General features: G+C 33.6%; 1 protein-coding gene across 1 annotated transcript in view; it reads right to left on the bottom strand.

Moving 5' to 3' along the window:
• The window catches only part of LOC106661441 (probable 3',5'-cyclic phosphodiesterase pde-5), a 257518-nt gene that overhangs the window by 104062 nt on the left and 139368 nt on the right, over positions 1-14088 (bottom strand). The window lies entirely within an intron of this gene.

Here is a 14088-nt window from a genome sequence, read left to right as displayed (position 1 = left end):
TTTAGGCTGTTTATTGTTGAAAATATTTCATATATTTTCCCACACTGAAAATCTACGCTCTCGGAGCCGGGCGAGTCCCTGGGAAATTTAATAATCATCAAAAGGCTTCCTTCAAGGCTGTAATCGAATCAAGAAATTTGGTTTCAACCGGCGGTAAAATTTGATCCGAGCCACTTTTTCAAAGGGAGACGCTTGGAAATCTAAGTTGGCAGCAAAGTTAGCTATTCTCTTTCCTCTTCTCCTTTTGTCTGAAGGTAATCTTAATCTCGAGCCTATGATCAACGGGTAATGAGATCGAATTTGCAAGTTTGAACGAAATTTCACAAAAGCCACTTCCTTTTAGACAAGCAGGCAACTGTAGATTAAACGCGTGTTTTTAGCGACAGGTTGTTCAATAATTCGTTGAAGTAGTGAAAATAAATTTTTTCATTTTTTGCGCCGTTCCACCTTTATTCGGGTCATCTTCTGGGCCTTGGTGAATTACAAAACATATTTTAACTGGAAAAAATATAAAATACTTGGTTCAACATTTATATTTATATCTGGATTGTATTTTTTCCAATCATATGTTTTATAATTCACCCACGCGCTGAAGATGACTCGATTAAAGGTCGAAACGACAGTAAAAAAAAATTAAAAACGTGTTGCTACTTCATCATAAAATTTGGTGAAAATATCCACAAAACCTTTATAAAAACTAAGGAAATATCAAACGTCTAAAAAAACATTTGAAAAGTATCTTTTTTTTTCGATTTATCCAAATTGAAGCCTCGGTTGAGTCGAGAGTTGCGAGTTAGCGCTTTGGCTTGTTGATACTTCAAATTGATTTCGTGTATCAATCTTCTTAAAATTTGGTCAAAATATCCACAAAAACTTTATAAAACTAAGGAAATATAAAACGTCTAAAAAAACATTTGAAAAGTATCTTTTTTTTCTCGATTTACTCAAATTGAAGCCTCGGTTGAGTCGAGAGTTGCGAGTTAGCGACTTTGGCCTGTTGATACTTCAAATTGATTTTGTGTATCAATCTTCTTAAAATTTGGTCAAAATATCCACAAAAACTTTATAAAACTAAGGAAATATCAAACGTCTAAAAAAACATTTGAACATTTTCGATTTATCCAAATTGAAGCCTCGGTTGAGTCGAGAATTGCGAGTTAGCGACCTTGGCCTGTTGCGACTTTGTATTTATTTTTAAAGACTCCAACGAGACCGATATTTGTTCATTTTGCTCATTGAAAACAAAATTTTTCATTTTTTGCCGCCGTTCCGACCTTTATTCGGGTCATCTTCTCGGCCTTGGTGAATTACAAAACATATTTTAATTGGAAAAAATATAAAATACTTGGTTCAACATTTATATTTATATCTGGATTGTATTTTTTCCAATCATATGTTTTATAATTCACCCACGCGCTGAAGATGACTCGATTAAAGGTCGAAACGACAGTAAAAAAAATTAAAAACGTGTTTTTCTAAAATACTTCTGTTATGACCACTCCTCACAACTTCAACTAATTATACATTAAACATTTCATTTTATTTTCGATCATAACTTGACAATTTGAAATTGATACGCCTCACGATCTTATAAAAGATCTTATTATACAAAAATATACTTTGTTCACGCGCAAAAAATATCGAAGATTTTGTATTTATTGTTGGAATCCGCAAAGAAATTAAAACTTTGTGACGAGCGACGTGGTAAAATAGGGTATGTAATTTTTAGCAAAAAAATATACAACACAAAATGGCATATCCTAGGATTCAGTTATCAAGTTCCGTTAACAAACTCGGGATAAAAAATGGAGCGTTTGAGAAGTTTTTTATTGGTTTCATCCTTAGTTATCTCACGTATAATTAGAATAAAATTTAAACGATATAGGTTGAAAGCATACTAACACAGGTATCCAACGGTTGTCATAACTGATCATATTTGCTTAGTGGTCATAATTGACCAAATTAATAATTCCAATTAATTATCCTTTTTATCTAAGGGTTTTGGTTGAGATGAGCGGGATTCGAACTCACGAACTTCGGCTCAATACGCCGCTGCTGTAACCACTTGAGCGACTTATGAAGTTATTTTTTCATCTCAACCAAAAACCTTAAATAAAAAGAATAATTGATTAGAATTATTAATATGGTCCATTATATTACTAAGCAAATATGGATTAATTTAATAATTAAAAAGAAATAATTACTTCACTAACAGCTCCCCGTGGCTACTACATAAGTTTCTGGGAATCGAATTTTGGTTAAATGACATTTGAAATATGGCAAAAAGAGGGCAAATTCGAACGGTTGTACGTTGAGATGAGGAGCTGGTGTCCGAGAAGATCGAAGTCATGATAGCTCAAGTAGAGGCATATTGAGCCGAAGGTCGTGAGTTCGAATCCCGCCCGTGACACTAACTTTTTCATCTCAACCAAAAACCGTAGGTAAAAAGAATAGTTAATTGATCGTCATAACGTTTAATTTGAATAAAATCAAGAGGAGTTATGCATTTTTAACCTGAGAAAAAGCAATTGCCCCCCCGGCAGGCTAATCGTGCCCAATGTCCCCAATGTCTATTTTTTACATTTATATCTAGTTGAAATGGTAGGGAAAATTAGAAAAAAATGTTTTTCCTCGGTCCTAAGACTTGTCCAAGTGAAAAACATAAAGTGGCCATCCAAGAATTTCCTTGCTACTCCAAGATTATTCACCTCAAGAAAGACCTAATATCGAAAATATGCATTTTCTTATGTGTCATTATCTGAACGAAAAACTATTCAACCTACCTTGATTAATTCTTCGTTTTTTCAGTGAAATTTATTAACGGCATTAGTAGAAAAAGGTTGAACAGTATAACAACCATGTAATTCAGGCAATAAACTTTTAGATTAGCCTTGACGCTGGCACACCGAAATCCGAAAAACCCGCGAGAGTTTACGCATGAAATTATGGTTAAGATAAATTTGGTGAGTGATGACAAAGGGCTGATTCATTTCACTGAGTGAGCGGTTTCTATCCGATCCTTAAAAAGAGCAGTTTTCCCGTCCGTTTTATATTTCTTCGGTTCCAAAATTGAAATGTTGCACATATTTTTACACCTTTATCCTTACTTATGAATTTTTTAGTAATTAGGGAAGAAATAAGTTTAATGTTTCCATGGAAAGCTGTAAGTGTATCCTTGAGAGGGATGACCATTCGGCGCCCACTCGATCCGAAAGTAGGTTAAACCCGCTCGACTTTGCGGTTTTACATTTTAGTCTAGCGGAGCACCCGTCTTCAAAGCAAATATTGCGAATGGCCGGGTATTTAATAAAGAAGCGAAGGATATTGAGATAATACCAAAAAGGGAAGTCTAATTGAAAACGGACCGAATTAGCTGAATTTCTAAAGGGAGGTAAGTCCTTTCGCGGAAATTCGGAAAATTCAACCAGACCAGTGAATACCGCCAAAACGCCACAGGAACGTCAAATATTAAAAGCAATACAATCGAGAATATTGGAAAAATAATTCCAATTATTTTTTGTATTAATTATGTAAAAAAAGACCACAATTAAAACACTTGCAAATAAATTCTACTCTATTCTTATACAGGTGTTCGGCTAGTCGTGTTACAAACGTTGCAGTAGATTCTACATTCAAAAAAGGAACCAGAAAGTAATTAACTAAGGTCCGAATCTCACCAGTTTCGAGGGTATAAGTTAGTTAAGTTAGTTTAGTGGGCACGTCTGACGATATTTAATCTCTAATTAACAACAAAAATCTTTCTCGGGGTTAGTCAAACATACTTCAAAATAGACTTAAGACATTTTTTTCTTGGTTTTTGATCAAGTGTAGTACAGAGTATTCGTATTACAAGCTTTGTCAGTAGATTCTACATTCAAGGTGGAACCAAAAAGTCCTAATTTACTATGGTCCGAATCTCAACAGTGTCGAATTTATTCCCCTTTTTCCGATTTTTTAAGATTTCACGATCTTTCTTCAAATAAACAATAACTCCAAAAATAAAATGTTTTGAACTAATCCGTTGATACCATTGAATTGAAAATGCGTTAAATTTCGAATAAGATGGGATCAATAAGAAACATGTAAACGTTCCTGAAATAAGTGTTTTAGTAGCGAGAACTTTGAAAAAAAAATTTTTTTTCAAAATTGAAAAACTTACTATGGTGATTCTTAACTACTATTACCAAACCGAGAGACGAGCAAATTCCAGAAAACGTACTCCATTTAATATCCTCTTTAGTGGTGCAATTGCTTTTTTAATTACTTTTTCAAAGATGAAGGAATTGATGGAGGAAACGAAAAAACGTGACTGACGGATTGGTAAGGTGGAAAACTAAAAAAAAAAAAAAACGTAAAGAAATTTTGAATGAATTTATTTAAAAAAAATTTAAATTTGAGTTCTCTAGGTTTGGAAATAGTCGTTTAGAATCACCATAGTAAGTTTGTCAACTTTAAAAAAAAAATTTTCTCAAAGTTCTTGCTACTAAAACGCTTATTTCACCAACGTTTACAAGTTTAGTATTGATCACATCTTATTCGAAATTTAACGTAGTTTTCAATGGCTCAACGTATTGGTTCAAAACCTTTTCGTTTTAGAGTTATCATTGTTTATTTCAAGCAAGATCGTGAAATCTCAAAAACTCGGAAAAAGAGAAATAACTTCGAAACTGTTGAGATTCGGACCATAGTTAATTAGGACTTTTTGTCTTTTTTTTAATGTAGAATCAACTGGAAAATTTTGTATAATGGGTAGCCGAACATCCTGTATATTCTCAATAGGTGCAAGTTACTCCATATTTGTATTACATGGTACATTATACGACTTTATTATCATTTTCATCGACTTGATGAAATTCCATATGGGTTGGGGTTATCTCTGCGACTCGAGTTCAAAGATGACTCCATAACGTCTATCCTGAATATTTCAACATCAAAGTCCTTCATACATAATCCATGTAAATCCTTCGTCGTAAGCGGCTCATAATGACCAAAGCTATGAGTATTGCGGATTTTTATTAGCACTCTCATCACCCAGAATCAAAGTCTTTAAGATCAGATTTGATATTATGTTAAACAAGCGTCTGAAAACCGCAACTGAATCCGACTCCCAATCTAAATATATTGTCATTATTTGCTATTTACGCAAAACAATTGATATAATATTTTTATAATATAGTGTGATGCACGAAATTGATCAAATTTTGCAATACTATTCATAATTCGTCCTAATCCGATATGTTTTTTGTCAATACGTTTTTATTACTTATCTTAAAACTTTTTTACTATTTTATTGTAATACCTATAAACTCTATCTTATCTGCATTATAAACTTAATACACCCAGTCTGTTTTGTAAGCCTCACAAAACCACTTGTTTGATTTTGTAAGTTTCAATCCAACAGTTAACAATTAGCAAGTAAAATCAATTCAAAATTGGTCACAATTGCAAATTTCTGCAGCAGATAAATCTGTACGTTAGAAGCAATTTTACCTTTTGTTGACAGTTTTGAAAATTTGAATTGTAATGATTTTATAATGAAGCCGATCTCGGAAAATATTCGGAAAACGATTCTCGAAAAGCTTTCGAAAAGGAGCATCCCGCCGTTCTTTGAGTAACAAATTCGGATGCTTAGGAGTAGTAGTAGTAACAATCGAAAAATGAATGCAACCCATGTGAGAGGGATTGAAAAAGAATAAAGCAGGTCGTAAGCCAAAACTCTGAGATGCCTTCAAGCGCGGTATTTTTCGTTCAATTCGTTCTGGCGAAGTTGATAATGACGTTCAAATACAATGGAAACTTATGCGATTTCATAATATCGACTTCAGTGCTAAAGGAGTTCGCCGTGTCTTGAGGGAAACAGGCTTGCGAGGAAGGGCAAAAGTTAAAAAACCACTATTAACAGATAGTCATAAAAAACTAACTTTAACCTTCGCCAAAAAATATGCCCACTACACAGAAAATAATTGGTCAAATATTGTATTCTGACGAAACTTAAATTAATAGATTTGGGCCTGATGGCAAAGAGTGAATATCGAAATGGCGAAATGAAAAATTAAGGGCAAGACATGTTAAACTGACAATTAAACTTGTGGGTGGAAGTAAAATCGCATGTGAATGCTTCATGACAAAAGGGGTTGGTTACAATGAGAAAACGACTAAGTTGAATACAAACTAGAATACAAATGATTATTTGAAAATCGTGAGATGCGGTCTGGTGTGACGTAGGTTTTAGAAAAACATTTTCTTTATCGTGCCATTATTGAGATCACCTTCAGGATACAGTACAAATACTTTGATTGAATATAAAATTTCCTTACATTGTATAAATTTTTTTTTTTTTACATCCTACATGTATTTGTTAAATTTAAACAATGTTTATAAATCCCAGGCCCTGAAGATGATCTCAATAAAGATCGAAACGTTGGCACGATAAAGAAAATGTTTTTCTGATACCTAATCACACGATTTCTGAATAATCATCGACTAACGGTCACTAATCAATCACCACACATAAAAAATAAGGTTAATTTGAAGTTAAAAATGGTTAATTTCAGAAGGAAAAGAAATAACATGGGCAATCCGTATGGCTGTGTAAATCGTAATCGATCTCCTTACATACTAATACATAAAAATGTACAATATACCTGCATTAACAAAAAAAAATACATGTGTACAAAAGGTGAGTTTCAAAATTGGCAACACACTCCTGAGATACAAGGAAATAAAACTTGTAACTTCCTTTATAAGAAAAAGGTATCAGTTAAAAAGTGTAATTTAAATTATAAAATGGTTAATTTGATGGATTAAAGCTATAAGCTGCGAGGATAGGCAGACCCAGAATTGTTCATCACCCACGGGAGAATACCTCACAATTTAAATTGTAATAAAATTTTGTTAGCTTGTTTATTAAGAACGTAAGATTATAAAGAAGAACCTTATCCCCTTATTTCCAAGTCTGTTCTGTTGTAAGAATTTCTGTAATTTTCCCCAGTGGGAAAAGCGTCCGTTTATCAAAAGGTTTATCAAATTATGTCGACCCCTGCAAGGGGTAAATTGGAATGTATTCGGTTTCTTTTCTTTCCTGAAATTCCATCTCGCCAAACCTGTGCGACTTTTGTATAAAAAATTCTAAACAGAATCAAAAACTAACCGAAAACTAGTGTGCTCTTGCCGACCCCGTTGATCGGGATGAGTAGGATCCTCCCTCCACACCATACCGCATCTCACGATCATCAAATAATCATTAACTAACGGTCACAAAACACCACACATTTCTAGAATACAAAAATATCCGGGCACCTCTAGCTTTTGCACCACTTTAAACATCCAGATGGCATCTTCTAAAGAAGTCGTAAATGTAGGCAGCAGCGAACTTAAATTAAATGGCTATTTAGATTTTTTGGTTTATAATTTTCAGAAACTGCTGTCTTTGTTCGTCATACACAATCGAGTAATAAGTGCTCCAGACTCTCCTCACCAGCACACGATACGCATTTTGGAAACTATTTGGATTTAATTTTGTATAGATATGCTCCACATACACCATGTCCAGTGCTAAGACGCGATATTGAAGAGAAAAAGGCTTTGCCTCTCCCTCCTTCGTGAAACCACTATCTTTTGTATCGTTGGGAATAAAGCACGGTAATATTTTTCCACACTAGCAGTTTTCGAACGTTTTTGCCATTTTCCGATAAGATCTTTTTTTGACTGTCCTAATATATCTCCGCTGGTCAATTGAATGTCTAACAGACTTCCTTCAGTGGTAGCCAATTTGGCTAAATGATTACTTTTTCGTTGAAATGTCTGCCTGCATGCCCTTTCACCCAACATATGCTCGCAGTTTTTCCTTGCTCAGTTAAATTATATATTTTTCTCACAACTTATATCAGAAAGTACTCGTGTCTAGTGTTGATCTCAAAATTGCGGAGTTGAGATACCCAGCTCAAGCTATCAGTCATTATCCCGATTTTTCCATTCGGAATATTTGAAGAATATTCCAATGCTTTAAGGATTGCTATTCCTTCTGCTGTGAAAGAGCTGCAGGAGGTACTTTTCTTGATAGTCATTAAGGTTATCATAAAAAGCACACCTCACAGATCCATTAAATTTTGACCCGGCAGTAAAAATGAGACAGTAATCAGAAAATTTATTGAACCTATCCGCTGTATTTACATTGTACTTGTATCTTAACTTATCTGGATAGTTTGAAGTTTAATTCTTGGCAATTTATTTCGTTAATTAACGCTCGATGTTCCAGGCCAAAATTTGAGATATTGGTATTGGAAAATAGGTTTAATTTTTAGAATGGCCACCAGATTTAAACCCTATAGAGATTCTTTGGGCCCAGCTGAGATCTGTCTAGTGAGAAATTGTTGTGACCAGAACAATGTGAGAAGTTGGTACAAAGTTTCCCAAGACCGCGCCGAAATCAACGCCAGAGGGGGCTAGACTAAATGTTAAAAGTTAACAACTCGTAAACTCATAATATTGATCAAATATTTAAAAAAGTAAATTTTTGTTCGTATATAAATGTTATTATTTTTTTGTTATGTTATTTTTTTACATCCTACATGTATTTGTAAAATTGAACAACGTTTATAAACCCAGGCCCTGAAGATGATTTCAATAAAGATCGAAACGTTGGCACGATAAAGAAAATGGTTTTCTGAAACCTACATCACGCCAGACCGCATCTCACGATCTCCAAATAGTTATTTTAAAAAATTGTTCTTTACATTTTGTGTAGTTTTTGTTAATTCTACTCCTAAGTAATATCATAGCAACAATGGCGTTGCAATTTAACTGATGTAACATGACAAAAACATGTGATCTACCGTCAAGCATAGGCGATTTTTTGAAGTTCGTGAGTCTCTGTATATCGCTCTAAAAAGTGTATCCGAGTGCTGACTAAAGAAATAGAAATAACAAGAAACCATATAATAATTATTTTCCCTTTATCATTTAATAAATAAAACTTTCAAATCAGCAACTAAATTGCATTAAGGTGGCAGGATTGGATAAGGTAAATTTGTCCGATTTGTTATCAGAAAGGGGCTCGGGGTTAAGGAGACCCCTCAAGTACTTTCATTAAGTGCATAGACTGATGTTTAGATCAAGTCCACTTTTAGAGCGAAGTGGATAATGGAGGTTTGTTTGGTTTTCTTCAAAATGTCTGCCGAAACGTAATGCCCAGTAATTGACTTTAATAATGTACATGACACAGTCTTTTTGATTAAATATTTTTAATAACGTGTGTGGTGATTAGTGACCGTTAATCGATAATTATTCAGAAATCGTGAGATTCGGACTGGTGTGATGTAGGTTACAGAAAAACATTTTCTTTATCGTGCCGACGTTTCTATCTTTATTGAGATCATCATCAGGGCTCAAAGTGTTTGTCTTCTGTGTAATTCTCGCGTGTCGTGGGCACTCTCAACACGACACGCAAGAATGAACAGAAGACAAACACTTTGAGCCCTGAAGATGATCTCAATAAAGATCGAAACGTTGACACGATAAAGAAAATGTTTTTCTGAAACCTACATCACACCAGACCGCATCTCACGATTTCTGAATAATTATTTTTAATAACGAATTATCTATTTACATTCGCCTGGGAAAAGATGCGTTAATGTGTATGTTGAAATAGTGTATAGTAAAATATAAGGAACACAATTGCAATTAATTCGTATTAATTCATTTAACCGATATTTGGAAATCAAACTTTTACGTTGGTAACAGTTATTTAAACTAATTATATTTTTAATATCAGATCTTGGTTTAGATCAGTGGTTCCCAAAGTGGTCCCTACGGACCCCCAGGGGTCCCCGGTATCATTAAGGGAAAATTAAAATTGATTTAGGGGTCTCTGAACAACGTCAGGGGGTCCGCGCAAGGTTTAATATAAAATAATATAATATAATTAATAATATAAAATATATAAGTACGTTGGTTATCTAATAGTGAATGTTTAAATCGATTTTATGCGCTCTTTGATTCAGTGTTGGAATTCCTGAAAACCTAAGACAATTTGCGACACAATTTAATTAACTCAAAAAATGACATAGCGTGTATGTCTGATTTATTTGCCATATTTAACGAAACTAATCTGAAACTACAAGGTGACCAATTAAATTTAATCAAAACTAAAAGCGTAATATCTGCGTTTGTTGCAAAACTTTTTCTTTACAAACAAAACATGGGAAGAGGAGAATGCTCTGTTTCCAATCTTTCGAAATTGCAAATTAGAGAAGAAGATTTGCTTGCTTACTGTCAACACTTAACGGCTCTCCTTACAGATCTCAACCAAAGATTTGAAGACATTCTTCACTTCCCGGGTGTTCAACCCTTCTGCGCCTGGACAGATCCCAAACAAAGATGAATCTATACTTATACAGGAGCAGCTTGTTGAAATATCCACAAATGAGGAACTTAAACCAATGTTTGAACAAGAATACCAAAAATTCTGGTTACAAAAACAAATCCCAATTTTATATCCTGTATTATGGGTCTTTCAATTAGGCAGAACGTGGATTCAGTGCCGTTATGAACCTCATCACAAAAGAAAGAAACCGATTAGAAATTATACACTCGTAACATCTCATCACGTTCATCCAAGTCATTAATTTTTTTATATTTTATTTTAAACAAAAGGAATTAATATTATAATTTATTAAATTCACTAATTTCGTGGTCCGCTTGACCAATTAATATATTGCAATAAATTAAGATTTTTTAGTTGAGATAAAAAAGTCAATGGCACGAGCGTGATTCGAACCCACGATCTTCGGCTAGGTAGGCTCGTGATTGTTGAACTTGGGTAGAGTTTCTGAGACTTTGGAGTTAGATTCCAAGGCGGTGTTAATGTACATGAAGTTAAATACAGGTGTCTCTTTAGAAAAGGTCGGATATGATAGATTAGCAATCAAAGCAGTGTCAATGAGAAAACACCGTCTTGTATTTCGTATGTCTAAGTTTTACATAATACATTAATGTTTTAATTGAAGTTAAACATTCCTGGATTTATTAAGCAAGACATTTTTACAATCAAACTTCCAACTTTCTAAATATAGATTCATAGTGTTATTATTAATTAGTGTCATAGGTAATTTATATAACTATGTCATAGGTAATCATAGGTAATAACTCCATTTTTTGTATAAAGTTTGCCCATATTATTTTTATACTTTAATTCGATGAAAATAACATTACTTGGTACAATAAGTGAACCAGTGAAGAAAGTTCAAAGGTGAAAATCTGAGGGGCTTCCTTCGGTATCGGGACAAAAGAGAATTCCCGGACCACTTTTACAACGGCGCTTAGATTCTGAATGACCCTAACTTGTAAACGCTCTTTTCCTTTGTTGTCCCGGACGCGAAATCCTTTTGTCAAAGACGTTTTGACCTTTTTTGGGGGGTGGATTTCATTGCTGTGAAAATTGCCCTGAGCGTCTCCCTGTCAAAGAGCCTTGTACTATCGGAAATGTTAGAAAAAAGCTGGATCTTTGGCTTGAATCAACCGGTTGAAAGGGCCGGACTGTTTGCCAGATCAACGAAAATCACATTGATAGAATATTTTTCTTGAAATTAGGACGAGAAAAAAAATATCCGTTAAAAAGTTGCATAAAATCCTACATATTTTTATATTTTGGAAATGTCTGACTAAATTATGTTAATTCTACATATAACCTTACGTTCTTTTGTTAATGAAATTTGCCCTTTATGTAAGATTAAGACAATTAGAATAGAATATGGATTGTGTGATGTAAAATTTGATTAATAAATCTTGTTTCTTCCTTGTAATATCCTATTAAAAACAAGTTCTCAAAGTACGGTACACAAATGTCCTCGTTATATATTTAAAACATCATCCAAAGTTGATATAAACTTTCTTAAGGGTAACAAAGCTAAAGTAAAGCATAAATCCTCCCCCCCCCCATAAATACATTATTTTCTTGTTTACTTGTTGTTACTCTCGCTATAAAAATTATAAATTAAATTAAATTTCTATGGCGAAAACAAAAGTCATTTCCTGGTATTTTGAAAAAAAAAAGGTGTATGAGGGAAAGAGAATAAAGCAATATGTATGTAGAAAAGAATCTTTTCGTCCAAGCCTACAAGGATTACATACTCCACCCCTTTTCCACTATAAAAAACGAATTGCCTTTTTTCGTGCTATCGTCTCACTTGTTGTTGACTTTATTTTATTTATATTTTTATCCCCGAAAGCAGAAAGTTCAATCAGGTTGATCGAAGTACGAAATTTCTTTTAGCATCTTGCAATACACGTATCTTGAGCACGGCATGGCTAAGGTTATTTATTATTTTTTTTATTAATTGCCCTATGGCTTTACATATTAACCAGAGAACATTTTATGCTGATTAATTTTATAATTTTACAAGGGGAAAGGGGGGCGTGAAAGAAAATCCGACGGGGGACGCAAAATGGGGCAAAGGAAGCAAAAAAAAAAACGATTACCAAAAACTGAAAATTTGATAATCCGATTCACTTTTCTTACAGCATTTGAGGCAGAGAATGTGTAATAATGGTTTTACGATTAAAAATTGATCAAAACCAGTAATCACTTCTGAAACCTGAAAATTATCAATTTTGCAAGGTGTACAGTTATTTTCTGAATATTACCGCCAAACACCTATAAAAACTAGTTAACTTAATTTCCTTTTATGTACACACCCAAATATGAGATAAAGGCAAAAATTTAACGTTGGTATCAGGTGAGGTTAGTTGAGGGAAAACCAGCAATATTGGAGGAACATTCGGATTTTTTAGACGTTCAAAAACTGCTTCGTTGTGCTTTGCTTTAGCTCCGTCTTTTTTCCATTCTATACACATCGAATTACTATCCCTGTGGTTTTCAGCAGCCTATTCGTGCCTATTTGATTGCAACCCTGTTTTAAATAGATTTAGCCTAAAATCTCGAAAATTCAATAAATTTGGCCACTTTCTGTTTAGATGAAGCATTGTGCCTTAAATGTTCCTGTTCTTTTACTGTGTACAATCAGATATCAAAAATATCGTATCATGAAATGTTCTCTTTAATAGAAATGTATACCTATAAAGGAACACAAACTTTGGTTTCAATGTGGACAAAGCGCAAAATGTCCTTGACATAGTTATTAGTTGTTAGTTTATAGTTATTTTGTCAGCTCAGTTTTCATTTAATATACATTCTTTGAATAACACATCATAGAAATGATAAATGTAATTTTAACAATAATAAATCAATGTAATCGATCAGTATACGGATAATAATAATTTCCATTCACACAGACAGAGAAGTGCAATATCGTATCGTTCAGAAAGCCTTTCACTGATAGTTTTTCAAATTTTGAAGGTAGGCAATTTGAATGAAAACCCAAAATTTTAATATTTTCATTTAAAAAAATCAGTTTACTACTCTAACAGAAATAGTAAAAAAATGAAAAAGATGATCATTGGAAAGCTCTTGAGTTCAATTTTTTATTTTAAAAGCAATTTAACAATTTTTGTGAGAAATCTATTGAGAAGAAAAACATGCGCAAGCTTCATTTTGGTTGTCCAAAAACGGTATTTTTTATGATTTACTTGCGAAAAAAGCAAGTTAATGCCTTTTTCGTGGTGATATTCGTGAATAGCGTTAAATTTTCTATGAGAATAGAGGTATTCAATATTTGTTATTATTTTATTTACACTTAGAGTTTCAACAGTCTGTGATTAAAAGTTATTCAGATGCAATTATTACGATTGAGTCCATCTGAGTCAATACAGCAGGTTATGGTGTGCAACGTGTGGCGTTATTCGTCTACCGTCCACAATTTTGGAAGTTTAATTGAATTCAGCGCGAGAAAAACCCATGATTGTCGGTAATATTTGTTCCAATATTGGATTTTCAACCGCAATTTTTGACTATGGCTATGGTCTAATCGATTCAAAAAAATTTCGTTGGATTCGGCGCACCAAAAAACATAAACGTACAAAACTTGGGGGAACTTCATTGTTTGGGTGTTACTTTCCGCTATTTTGTGTTTTTGCCCCACTGCTAGACGTTGGGATTCGAACCCACGACAAGGGGATCTACGAGTCTAGAGG

This window comes from Cimex lectularius, unplaced genomic scaffold, assembly GCF_000648675.2.
Source record: "Cimex lectularius strain Harlan isolate CLEC.00 unplaced genomic scaffold, Clec_2.1 scaffold23, whole genome shotgun sequence".
NCBI lineage: Eukaryota > Metazoa > Arthropoda > Insecta > Hemiptera > Cimicidae > Cimex > Cimex lectularius.
Note: the sequence above shows the minus strand (reverse complement) of the source record. Positions and strands in the feature narration are given on the sequence as shown.